Source organism: Aethalodelphis obliquidens, unplaced genomic scaffold (assembly GCF_003676395.1).
Source record: "Aethalodelphis obliquidens isolate GAN/ISIS:26980383/991018 unplaced genomic scaffold, ASM367639v1 scaffold34, whole genome shotgun sequence".
NCBI lineage: Eukaryota > Metazoa > Chordata > Mammalia > Artiodactyla > Delphinidae > Aethalodelphis > Aethalodelphis obliquidens.
The window spans coordinates 12,203,768-12,216,435 of record NW_020837978.1 but is presented as its reverse complement, the minus strand read 5'-3'; positions in this window follow the sequence as shown (position 1 = coordinate 12,216,435).

Sequence of the window (12,668 nt, the reverse complement as noted above, 5' to 3'; positions counted from 1 at the left end):
GCCACCCTTTGCTGAATTTTTTCTTTGTTGTTGCCTTTCTGTTCACACCCTGCTTTATTTTTATTGAAGTCAGGTTTTGTGTATTTGGCAAGCAATGAGGACCTACCACACTCCAAATACCGACGGTGTGGGGACAGGGGTGGGAGCAAAGACTCCTTGTCTAAGAGGGGAGACACTCACACATCCGTCGCAGGCTTGTCTCTGCATAGTGATTGTGGGACCTTCCCCCAATGCTCCTGTGATTATTCCAAAAGCTCTTATGATGTGTCTTAAGGGAGCTGAGGTTCTTTATCCATCAGATTTTTATCCAGGACCCATGTGCCCACAGTTATTCAGGATAATTCTCCTACTAAGTACTTTTTATGGACTCCCTGACAATAAGGCATCTTTCCATCAGGACTGGTTTTGCAACTTGGCCTCTGGGTTCAAGTTGAACTAATATCCAATTAGGTCATCAGCTGTGGTAGCAGATATGGTATGTTACTCTTACTCCAAGTGATAGCTAACTTTTCTCAATTATTCTCTCTTCTACAAATCGAGTTGTATACCCTTTCCAGATTCTTCCTGTTTGGCTGGGCCATATCTCATGAGGATTGAAGTGATGTTGGATTGGAGTCTCCATGTTGTCCCCATCGTGCCCTGTGGTTACAAAGTCATACTGATGATACTCTTGAATACCGCCAAACAAGTACTCTTAGCCACTTGGGAATCCCTTCCCTTCTCCTCTCTTCTCCTCCCCTGTCTCCTTCTCCCAGCATTTGTGCTTCATTCTCTGCTTCACAACCCCAAAGTCTCACAGAGATTTCTGGGGAAAGCACTCTTTTAGTTTCATCTGAAACTGTTTTCTTCAAGGAGCCAAAAAGTGGTCGGTGGGGGGGCCCTCCAGAGGACCAGTCTCTGAGGCAGATGCTAATGGATCCTCAAAAATCTCACTCTTCCTCTTCAGCCAGAACCCTCATCTTAAAGGTCCGCAGTTGTCCTGCTCATCCCTGTTGTGTTGACTCGCATCCCCCAAAAAGATATGTTGAAGCCCTAACTCCATGTGCCTTGGAATGTGACCTTATTTGGAAACAGGATTGCTGCAGATGTAGTTAGTTAAATTGAGGTCATACTGGAGTCGGGGGTGGAAGAGTTTAGTCCACTATGACTGGTGTCCTTAAAAGAAGGGAACAGAAACACACAGGGAGAAGACAGCCATTTGACAATAGAGGCAGAGATTACAGTGCTGTAGCTGAAAACCCAAGGAATGCCAAGGATTGCTTATAAACCACCAGACGCTTGGAAGAGGGAGGAAGGATTCTCCCCTACAGGATTCAGAGGGAACATGGCCCTGCCAATACCCCAGTTTCAGACTTCTGGCCTCCAGAACAGTGAGAGGGAAAATTTCTGTTGTTTTAAGCCATCCAGTTTATGGTACTTTTTTAATGGCAGCCTTAGGAAATGAATACAATCCCAAAGTTTTGTTTTAGGAGGAATTTGACCCACACAATTCCTTCCCTGAAGGACGGACACAAGGAAAAACATCGTAAGTGCAAGTGCCCTTTTCTCTTTTTTTGTGAAACACTGATTTTTATTTCTCCAAAGACTCAAGATCAGCTCATAGGAATGAGGTGCTGTTTCTGGGCCTGCATTCCCATAGTGAAATGGGGTCAGCATTAAGTATCTTCTGACAGACACATACCCTCTTCTCCAACCAGGTGGTCCTACTGGTTGCCTGTTTCCCACCTGGAATTATCCTCACCTCCCCCTCTCCTTTCACTCAAAGCCCCGTCTATCCCGGAGGCTCAGTTCAAGCTCCTTTTCCTACAGAAAGCCTGTCTTGACTGGACCAGGCACAGTGACGCCTCCCACCTCTGCATTCCTGTCATAATCTCTGTGCCTGTGTGGTGTGTGTTCCTCGCTATCTCACACAGGTATGGCTCCCTCATTCCAACCTGTTGATAAGTGCCTGAAGGCCAGGGATTATGACTCTGGACACTTAATGCACTGCCTTGCACATTATGAGAGCCCAGAAAATTCAGTAAAGAAATGAATAGGTCTGAAAGTAGATCATCAACCATACACAAATAGAACCCAATGGCCATGAGCTGGAAAGTAAGTAACAAAAAAGAGGAAACCAAGCAAAGATACTTGGGAAGGAAACATCAAAAATGACATTTCTCACTACAATAAATTTAGGAAAAGCCAGTGACTAGAGAAAGCTGGCCAAATAGTTAAAACTGATTTCTCTGTGTCCACTCAAATGTTCTGTTTCGTTTGTACTTATTATTCCTTCTCTGTCAGAGTTTGGCTCAGGGTTTATTGTTTTGATCAATGTTTTTTACTCTGCTCATTAAAGGTATCTTGAAAATATGAAATTTTATTGCTAGAAAGGAATTTAGAGATTTCCTTATTCATTTTGAGGCAGGAGAAAGAATTTGGAACCAATCACGAGTAAAAAGCCAAATCCTCTGTTTGTTAACTGTGGGATGTTGTGTAAGTTACTCACCTCTTTGGACTTTGATTTCTTTACTATAATAATGGGATAGTAAATGCCTCCCAGGAGTGGTTAATTGGGAGGATTAAAACTATTGTGGACATTGGCTGGGCACAACAAAAAGGCACTCAAAAATGGTAGCTTTTTCATAGAAACGGGAAAACTTGTCTTTGGAATAAGTCAGATCAATGGTTTTCAAACTCTGTTTCTTAGAGCCCAAGAAGCCACCACTCAGCCACACTGTAGCCACCATGTTGGCAGTAGCTGAAGGCAGAGGGGCTGCCTAGTGGGCAGAGTTCTGGTCCACAACCCCTCCTCAACAAGGGAAGCTCTGCTTCCCTCTATTTTATATATTGGAGCTCTGTGTAGGATTGATTCATGTAAAAAAAAAAGAGTTCAAAGAGTTTAAATTCTTAGAGTAGGGCAGTGCTTTTTATTCTAGGTTTACGAAGGCATTCCTGTCTTAATTCTTAAAACTAAGTATTTCTATCATTTAGAACAAAGGTCCGGGTATCAGGAGGAATACAATTGATACCAATGGGCCTTTTGAAAATCCTCTGTTACTTGGGAAAACTATTACTGTTTTCCACAACAGACACCCAGAAAGTTAGCTTGCTCCAAAGAAGAAAAAAAAAAAAAGTATATTGGATAAATCCAATAAATACCTAAACTACATACATCAAAATGTTTTGAAAGAATAAATGAGATAAATGCTGGAAAATCTTTGCTATAAAACCATTGGGTGCTCTGATTATGTTCGTGCTGCTCCATCGTCAGTATTTAATTTGTGCTCTCTTATCGTCGCCATGCTCCCTGCAATCTGGAGAGTAAACCAGAGGCAGGGATTGAAGGTCAACCAACCAAAACTCAAACCCATAAAGGTCTCATAACTCTGGTTAATTAGAACAACAATTCCTAGTAGAAGACAGAATAACAGGGAAAATGTCTCCTGACTGGGGTGATGGTGATATTACTGCAGCTGCTGCTACTGGCTACCACTAATAGATTACCACACTCCAGGCATTATGCTGAATACTTGAATCATCACAAAACCCACAAAAAGAGCATCATTATGCCCATTTTTTACAGACGGGAAAACTGAGGCCCAGAGACTTTAAGTAATTGCACATTTTCACCTAGCTAGTAAGTGGAGTAACATAGAGTCTGCCCTAAGTTGTCTGACTCAAAGACCAGGCTTTTTTTTTTTTTTTTTGGGGTACGCGGACCTCTCACTGTTGTGGCCTCTCCCGTTGCAGAGCACAGGCTCCGGACGCGCAGGCTCAGCGGCCATGGCTCACGGGCCCAGCCGCTCTGCGGCATGTGGGATCTTCCCGGACCGGGGCACGAACCCGTGTCCCCTGCATCGGCAGGCGGACTCTCAACCACTGCGCCACCAGGGAAGCCCAAAGACCAGGCTTTTAACGGCTATGCTACTCTAATTGTTAGGAAGGTGATAATGGACAAGATAATTCTTCTGACATTTTAGACCTGCTGTTTTTCCATTAGAAAATTTAATACAATTAATTATACCCTCTCTTTCTGTTTTAGGGAAATGTAGAAATGCTTTAATGACTGAATAAGATGTTTTAGGTCCAGTTCAAAAAGACAGAGCATGTGCGTTTGCCTACCCCTTCTCCCAAGATCCTATTGAAATGTCAATAATGATATATAAAGACTAAGTCTATTAGAATCCTGAAAACAAATAGAATGTCCACAGCAGAAACTTCAATGACTTGGATAAATTTCTGGGAGTCAGAGAGCAGATGGGACCATACTGATGTAGCAAAGCAGAGTAATGCACAAGCGAAAACATGTGAGTGTGAAGTCTTCAGCCAGGATCCTCACCTAGAGAGGCTCCAAGCTTGGGGCACGTGGGCAAAGAGAACAAACAAGGGCCTGGGGCAGTGATCAGGGGAGTTGACCACAGAACAGACAAACCACAGAACAGCTGGGCCACTCAGGCCCTCCCTTCCCACTCCACATACACAGCAGCTCTTTATCCTTAGCTGGAGCACCAATGACTGCATTGTGAAGAGAGTAAGATCTTCCTGAAGGGAATGGGAGCTTGGGTGGAGGCAGAAAGAAGTATTGTCTAGCCTCAGCTTTAGAGCCTCCACAATGGACATAAATCCATCTCCACTCTGAAGTGGAATTCTACCCCCAGGTAAAGCTCTTCTGCCTTGGGGAGTCGTGATGGTCCTGAGCTTGCTGGCTAAATGAAGGCTTGGCTGGCAAAGCCACCCACTTACACAGGGCTATACTCAGCCTTCCCATTCAGAAAATGGCCTTCTGAGTAAACACACTTATTAGTGAAATCCACTCAGTCAACCTATATTTATCAATATAGTTCTTAGTACATATGAATAGTCAACAAAGGATCACCAGACATTTGAGGAAAATCAACGAGATGCAAGATAAAGACTGATTTGAACACAGACTGGCTTCTGAGGAAACAGAGGAAAAATAATGGGAGATATCTTATAAAATATCTAATTATCTTCACAGAGATTCAAGAGGTTACTGCATCCTTTAAAAAAGGACTGGCTGCTAAGGGGGCAAAGTGAATCAGAGAACAAGAAAGGATTATTGGAAATTTGAAATGATTATCAGAATTTTTAAGAATTCAGTGAAAGATCTAAACAGTGGAATGGAAATAGTTGAAGCCCCAATTACGGACATGATTTTTAAAGTGAAGACATCTCCCAGAAAGTTAGATAAAAAAGAAAAAGACATGGATAATATAAGAGAAGAATTGTCAGCAAAAATAGATTTTTAAAAAGGCTCAGTGTTTATTTAAAAGCAGTTCTAAAAACAATGGAAGGAAGGATGTAATCAAATACATAAGTACCTTGATCTGAAAAAAGAGGGCTGAAAAACTGAAAAAATCCAACAAATACCAAGATTTTGAATAAAATGACCCTCAGTTGTACGTAGGCACATCTGAAGAAACTGTAGAACACGAGGGCTAAAGAGACAATCCTGAAGCTTTCCAGGAAGAAAAGTAGATTACCGCCAAAAAACAAGTATAAGATGGACAGCAAACCTCCAGCAACCCTGAAAGCTAGAAGGCAATGCCGTAACGTCTAAAACACTGAGAGAGATTTGGAGTCCAGACAATCAAGTGTAAAGGCAAAACTGAGAAGGTTACAGATACACAATGACACAGAAACTGTATGTTTCATGCATCTTTAACAAATTACTTAAGCATGTGTTCTAACAGAACATACAAGGAACCCAAGAGAAAGGATAGCATGAGATTCAAAAGCATAAGGCACTAATCCAGAGAATACTGAAACGAAATCCCAGTTTGACGATTGTGCAGCAAATCTAGGAAGCAGTGAGCCCCAAAAAGTCAGAGGACTCTGTGAAGAATGTCTTCAAGAAGAAAGTAGATTTCAATACAAAATATAAAGCAATCATCTTTTCTGTTAACAAGAAAAAGGAACGCCAGCTAAAAACTCTGAAAAAAATTTAAAAATCTGTACAGAAAACCTTTTCTCAGATATGAGGCAAACTAAAATATACATCATTTCAAGTAGCTGTACAGAATAAGAATAGAACATTGATTTGATTTTAATGTTTGGAATATTTTTCTTTGAGTGAGACAAGTCAACTCTCTTCATTTTTTCTATGGGTCTAATCACCCTCACTGGTTTTACAGTAAGTTATTATTCTGGTTCTTATTGCTGCATAACAAATCATCCCAGAATTTATGGCTTAAAACAACAACAGTCATTATCGCTCATAATTTCTGGGGGTGAGGAATTTGGGAGTGGCTCAGCTAGGTGGTTTGGCTCAAGGCATTTTGTGAGGTTGCAGTCAGATGATGGCTGGGCCTGGGGTCATCCTGGAGGCTTCCTCACTCACATGTCTGGTCCCTGAGCTGTAAAGACTAGAGGGCTGGACAGATGAGGACTAGGGATTCTTTGGCATCTCTATGTCCATGTAGCCTGCCCAGGTGGGTTCTCCAGGATGGCAGCTTCAGGGTAGCCAGACTCCTTTCATAATTGTTCAGGGTTCCAAAAACATGTGTTCCAAAAAAGAACCAGGCAGAAGCTATGTTGCCTTTATGACTTAGACTAAAATTTGAGAGGCTATTGCATCCTTTAAAAATGTACCAGCTGCTACAGAGCATTGCTTCCCCTGGACTCTATTAGGCAAGGCAGTCAACAGAAGCCCCCTGAGGTTCCAGAGAAGTGGAGATAGATTCCACCTCTTGATGGGAGAGTGGCAAAGCTCTAGAAGAACCTGTGGGACTGGAAATATTATAGCAGTCATCTTGGGGACATCATCTTTTTACACTAAAGTCAGTGTAAAACCTTTATCATACATATCAAGGAAAAGACAACCAGCTAGAAAAATAGACGAGAGATTTGAACAGACACTTCACAAAAGGAAATAGTTAAATGTCCAATAAATACATGAAAAGGTGCTCAAGTGCATTAGTCATCAAGAAAAGCAGATTAAAATCAAAATGCAATACCTGTACACATCCAGCAGAATTGCTAAAATTTGGAAGACTGACAAGACCAACACCAAAGTTGTCTTTGGTAATAATATATGAGATATATATTATATATTATATATATAAAATAAAGATAATATATATAATATATATAAGATAATATAAGAGAAGAATTGTCAGTAAAGAAGAATTGTCAGTCTTGGGTGTGGAACAAGGGGAACACTCATGCCCTGCTGGTGGACAGGGTGGAGATGGTAGAAAGCAAGCATAATTACTCTGGAAAACTGTTGTCCAGTATCTGCTAAAGGTGAACATATGCTTACCTTTCAACTTAGCAATTCCCCTCCCAGATACGTAGCTAAGAGAAACACATGCACATCTATACCAAAAGACATGTTCAAAAATGTTCAGTGATATTATTAATAAGAGCCCTGTATTAGTCAGGGTTCATCAGAGGATCAATCCATATTTATATATATGTCAGATATATATATATATATACATATATAGAGAGAGATCAATAGGCCATAGATAGATAGATAGATAAAAAGAGATTTTACTATGAAGAATTGGCTCATGCAGTTAGGAAATTGGCAAGTCCCAAGGTCTGCAGGGTGAGTTAGCAGGCTGGAGACCCAGGAGAGTCGATGGTATAATTCCAGTCCAAAGGCCAACAAGCTTGAGACCCAGGAAGAGCTGACATTTCAGTTTGAGTCTGAAGGCAGGAAAAAACTGATGTCCCAGTTTGAAGGCAGTCGGGCAGGAGGAATTCTCCCTTACTCAGGGGAGGGTCAGCCTTTTTGTTCTGTTTAGGCCTTCAAATGTTTGGATAGGGCCCACACACATAAGGAGGGCAATCTACTTTACTCAGTCTACAGATTTAAATGTTAATCTCCTCCAAAAACACCCTTGCAGAAATATCCAAAGTGTTTAACCAAGTATCTGGGCATCCCATGGCCCAGTCAAATGACATAAAATTAACCATCCCAAGCCCCAAACTAGAAGCAACCAAACTATGTATTGGTAGTAGGAGAGCTTACTCATGTATGGTCACACAAGGAAATGAAAGCAGTGATGGTGGATGTCATTAGCTGCTATGTATTGGTAGTAGGAGAGCTTACTCGTGTATGGTCACACAAGGAAATGAAAGCAGTGATGGTGGACGTCATTAGCTGCATACAATAATAAAAATGCATCTCATGAACGTTATGTTGAATGAAGATACCAGAAAGGAATTCATGTAGTGTGATTCCATTTATATAAAGTACAACACAGAAAAAATCATCTCTAGTGTTAGAAATCAAGATATGGTTGTGTTTGAGGAGGGAAAGGGGCACTTCTGAGGTGCTTGTAATGTTTTTTACCTTGACCTTCGTGGTTGTTCATTGGGGTGTTTGCTTTGTTATAAATCACTGAGTTGTACACCTGTGATTTGTAAATTTTTCTATATGGGTTATACTTTAAATATTTGTTTTAAACTTTAACAAAAGAGAGTGATTGGGGAGCTGTTTAAACCTCCTAAGAAACATGAGCAGATATTACTTTCCTAATTTAAAACATAATTAGAAAACAAATTTTCATCAAGTCAGTATCATAACAATTTTGCAACATGCAACTCAAAATAAGCAAAACTATTCTTCAGTTAATTTGTTTTCAATAAAATACTTATTTAAATGACTCATTATGATAAACACTCAGAAGGCAGAAAAATTTTCAAGTGAATAATGAATCATTTACAAAAGTATTACTGCTTTCCATAAACTCATTAACAAGTGATAGTAAAAAGATTACAAGTATCTGGGAATTGGCTGAAACATTTATTTTAAAATAAAGTGGCATATATACAAGTTTTACTATAATATGATGTTTCATTGTCATTCTATCTACGGCGAATGTTCTTTCTCCAAATTAAAACAAATTAGAAACTACAAAAGGAAAACTTTGGGAAAATACCATTTAACAGAATTAACTTTAGTCAGCAGATACATTCAGACTGCAAAAATATTGGAAAATGCAGTTAAACCCCTGATGCAGATCCCAACGAAAACCACTTTAATTTTTAACAGTAGTATGTGTCTATTTGGGCTAAACATTGCCTTTTTTTATTGTTATCATATTTTGTTTTGGCCTTTAAAGTTTTAAAGATATTTAGTGTTGGAAACATGTTTTTAGTTTATCAAAACAGTTTTTGAAGACTGGAAATAGAAAGTAAGCAAAACAATCCTGTGCATGTATGTGATTCATTTTAAAAAATCATTTGAAATCATGAAAGATATTATGCAGACAAAATTAATATTTATTTGTTTTATTTATTGTAAATATTTTATAGCAAAATTAATGGACAGTAAAAGATCTTCTTAAGCGTGTAGCAGGAAACTGAAAAACAGTTCGTTCTAAAACAAAGAATATCTTTTCTCCACTCCTAGCTTGTAAAAGTGGCAACACGTGGATTGATTCTCGTGGAAGGGTAATATTGCAATTTTCTATAAATACTCTTTGAACAACAAACAATAAACAAAAGCAAAGTTCTCCCTCTTTTAAAAACTTAGTTTCTGATGGAATAGATTTCATAATAGTGTCAGGAGACCCAAAAGGTTAGATCAACATTTGCTGGATGGGGCAAACCTAGAGCTGCCCATGGATTCTTAGCCAGATGCAAGGTCAAGAGGTCAAAACAATTGACCAGTAATGGAGGAAGATAAACCTGGGCAGGATTGTCCTTTGCCTCCCAGGGTCCAGGTTAAAAAAATAAAAGACCTGGACTCTGGACCCCTTTATTCTCATGTCATACTGGAGAAGGGAACAGATTGAATCTTCTCTGGATTCAGCACTGATTCTGTTACAGAGTAAAGGTGAGCCTTGGACATGCTTCCAGTGGCAACAACTTCATGAAAGCATCAGAGGGGTACAAATCATAATCTAAGGGGATAAAACCTGGAGCAAATTAATTCAAGGTGGAGTAGCTCCCATCTTGCTTTCTTCTCAAAGTTCTGGGGTCGCACCTGTTGTTCCCCTCTGTTGAGGGGGCAGAACAGCTGCTAGAACCTCTGGTTTTGTGTCTTGGGGGCTTCAGTCCTGCCATTACTCTAAGCAAGCCAAGAGCACTAAGAATCATATTTCTTTCTTTTCCCTCCATAGCTTCTCCTTTTAGTTCTCTGGTTAAATAGAGATGAGGGTGGAATAAACAGGGCTAATATTTGGCCAATGAGCCCCTGACTGATTATTTAGCTCCACCAATGGTCTGATTGGTCAGTGTCCCTGCTTGCTTTTAAATATTTCTCCTGAGAATAAACAACCTTTTACCTACCTTCTGTTCTTGAGTAGCTGTGAGGCAAAACTGTTTGCTAAGAAAAAAGGAGAAAAGAAAACCTTTATTAAAGTTTTAGAAATGCAAACTTCCCAAGTTTTTAAAGTAGGAATAGGTGGAATTGTAGTTCGTGGGACAGTAAGCTACCTATAACACAGGGAGAGTAGCACCCGGGGGTGGTTCTCGAGCCGGGCTGCCTATTGGGTCACCTGGGGAGCAGGCTGGGGCCTGGGCAACAGGATTTGCAAAACCTTCCCAGGTGACTCCGTATGTAGCCAAGGTGGATAATTATTCTACAGAAATATTTAGAAAAGGGAAGGTTGAGGATGACTGTATTAGAATAGACGTACAAAGACGTGTCTCATGAGAGAATCTCAAACATGTAGGCAGCACTAACTCAGAGACATAGACTAGTGACAGAGACGTGGGTGCCTTTTCAACAATTATCCTTTAGTATATTATTAAGGATATACTCAAAAGAGACAAAAGAAAGCCCAGTGAAAGCAAAGGTAAATTCTTTCAACACAGGATTGACCTATCAGTGCTCAGAGAGCGTAATCAAAGGATGGTACTTTTCCCTCCAGTTTTATTGAGAGCTAATTAACATACATCACTGTATAAGTTTAAGGTGTAAAGCATAATGGTTTGACTTACATATATTGTGAAATGATTACCACAATACATTTAGCTAGCATCCATCATCTCATACAGATACAATAAAAAGGAAAGAAAGGAAAACAAATTTTTTCCTTGTGATGAGAACTCAGGATTTACTCTCTTAACTTCCATTCGGAATGGATAACAGTATTAACTACAGTCATTATGTTGTACACTATATTCCTTGTACTTATTTATCTTCTGACTGGAAGTTTAGGGTGGTACTTTATAAATTCGGTTTCTAAAACGTTTTTATTTTAGGAGATTAAGATGTTTTATTTAGAAGTTTTACAGACAAATTGTGAAAATAGAGTTTGCATATACCCCTCACCCAGTTTCCCCTATTATGAACCTCTTACATTAGTATGGTACATTTGTTGTAATTAATGAACCAATATTGATACATTAATAATGAATAAAGTCCATAATTTACTCATATTTCTCTAGTTTTTAACCTAATGTTTTTTTCTGTTCCAGGATCCCGTCCAGGACACCACATTACACTTAATCATCTTTCACCTTCAGCTTCTTTTGGCTGTGAGTTACCCAGGCTTTTCATATTTTGTATTATCTTGAGTTTTGAGGAGTACCGTTCAGGTGTTCTGTAGCTTGTCCCTCAGTTGGGGTACGTCTGATGGCTTTCTCATTATTAGACTGGGGCTATGTGTTTGGGGGAGAAAGGTCACAGAGGTGAAGTTCCATTTTCATCACGTCATGTCCTGGTATGTACGGTCAACATCGCTTAGCACTGTTGATGCTGACCTGGATCACCTGACTGAGGTGGTGTTTGTCACGTTTCTCTACTGAAAGGTTCCTCTTTCTCCTTTTTCCACACAGTACAAGTTAGAAGGAAATCACTACGTGCAGCTCACACTTAAGGAGTGAGGAGTTATACTCCTTTCCTTGAGGGTGAAGTATCTGCATCAGTTAAAGGATGGGACCTCTTTTATGTGCTTGCATCCACCAGCTAAACGCGTGAAATCTGTTCCCAATCCAGTCAGGCCTCAGTGGCAAAGGTGAAGCTTTTCAGCATTCCACTCCTCTGGTAACTAGAACCCAGCCCCCTCTGACTAAGACCCCACTGCTGCAGGTCACACTTTCTTTCCCTTGGCCCTTCTGCAGCCCCAGTATTTCTAACACAGGGCATGGTGGAAATTCTGGGATCCCAGAACCAGCAATAGAACCCCCATAGAAAATGGTTGAATTGTATCCCTCCCCAAATCCATATGCTGAAGTCCTAATGCCCAGTACCTCAGAATTTGACCTTATTTGGAAATAGGGTCATTGAAGATATAATTAGTTAAGGTTAGGTTGTACTGGGGTAGGATAGGCCCCTAATTCAATATCTGGTGTCCTTATAAATGGGAAATTCGGACATGTTGACACACACATAGGGGGAACGTTATGGGAACATGAAGGCAGAGATTAGGGTTATGTGCCTATCAGTCAAGGAATGCCAAGGATTGCCAGCAAAACCACCAGAACCTAAAGGAGAGGCATGGAACACATCCTTTCCCAACGCCTCCAGAGGAATCAGGGCTCTGCTGACACTCTGATTTCAGACTTCTGACCTTCAGAACTGTAAGACAATAAATTACCATTGTTTAAGCCACTCAGTTTGTGTTACTGTTACAACAGCCCTAGGGAACTAATACACCCTCCAAAGATGACTCTTCTCATCACAAAGAGAAAAAAAAACCTCTTTGAAAGACCTATTTAGCTCATCCCAGGACCAAGCTGAATTCCACGAACACTCACCTATT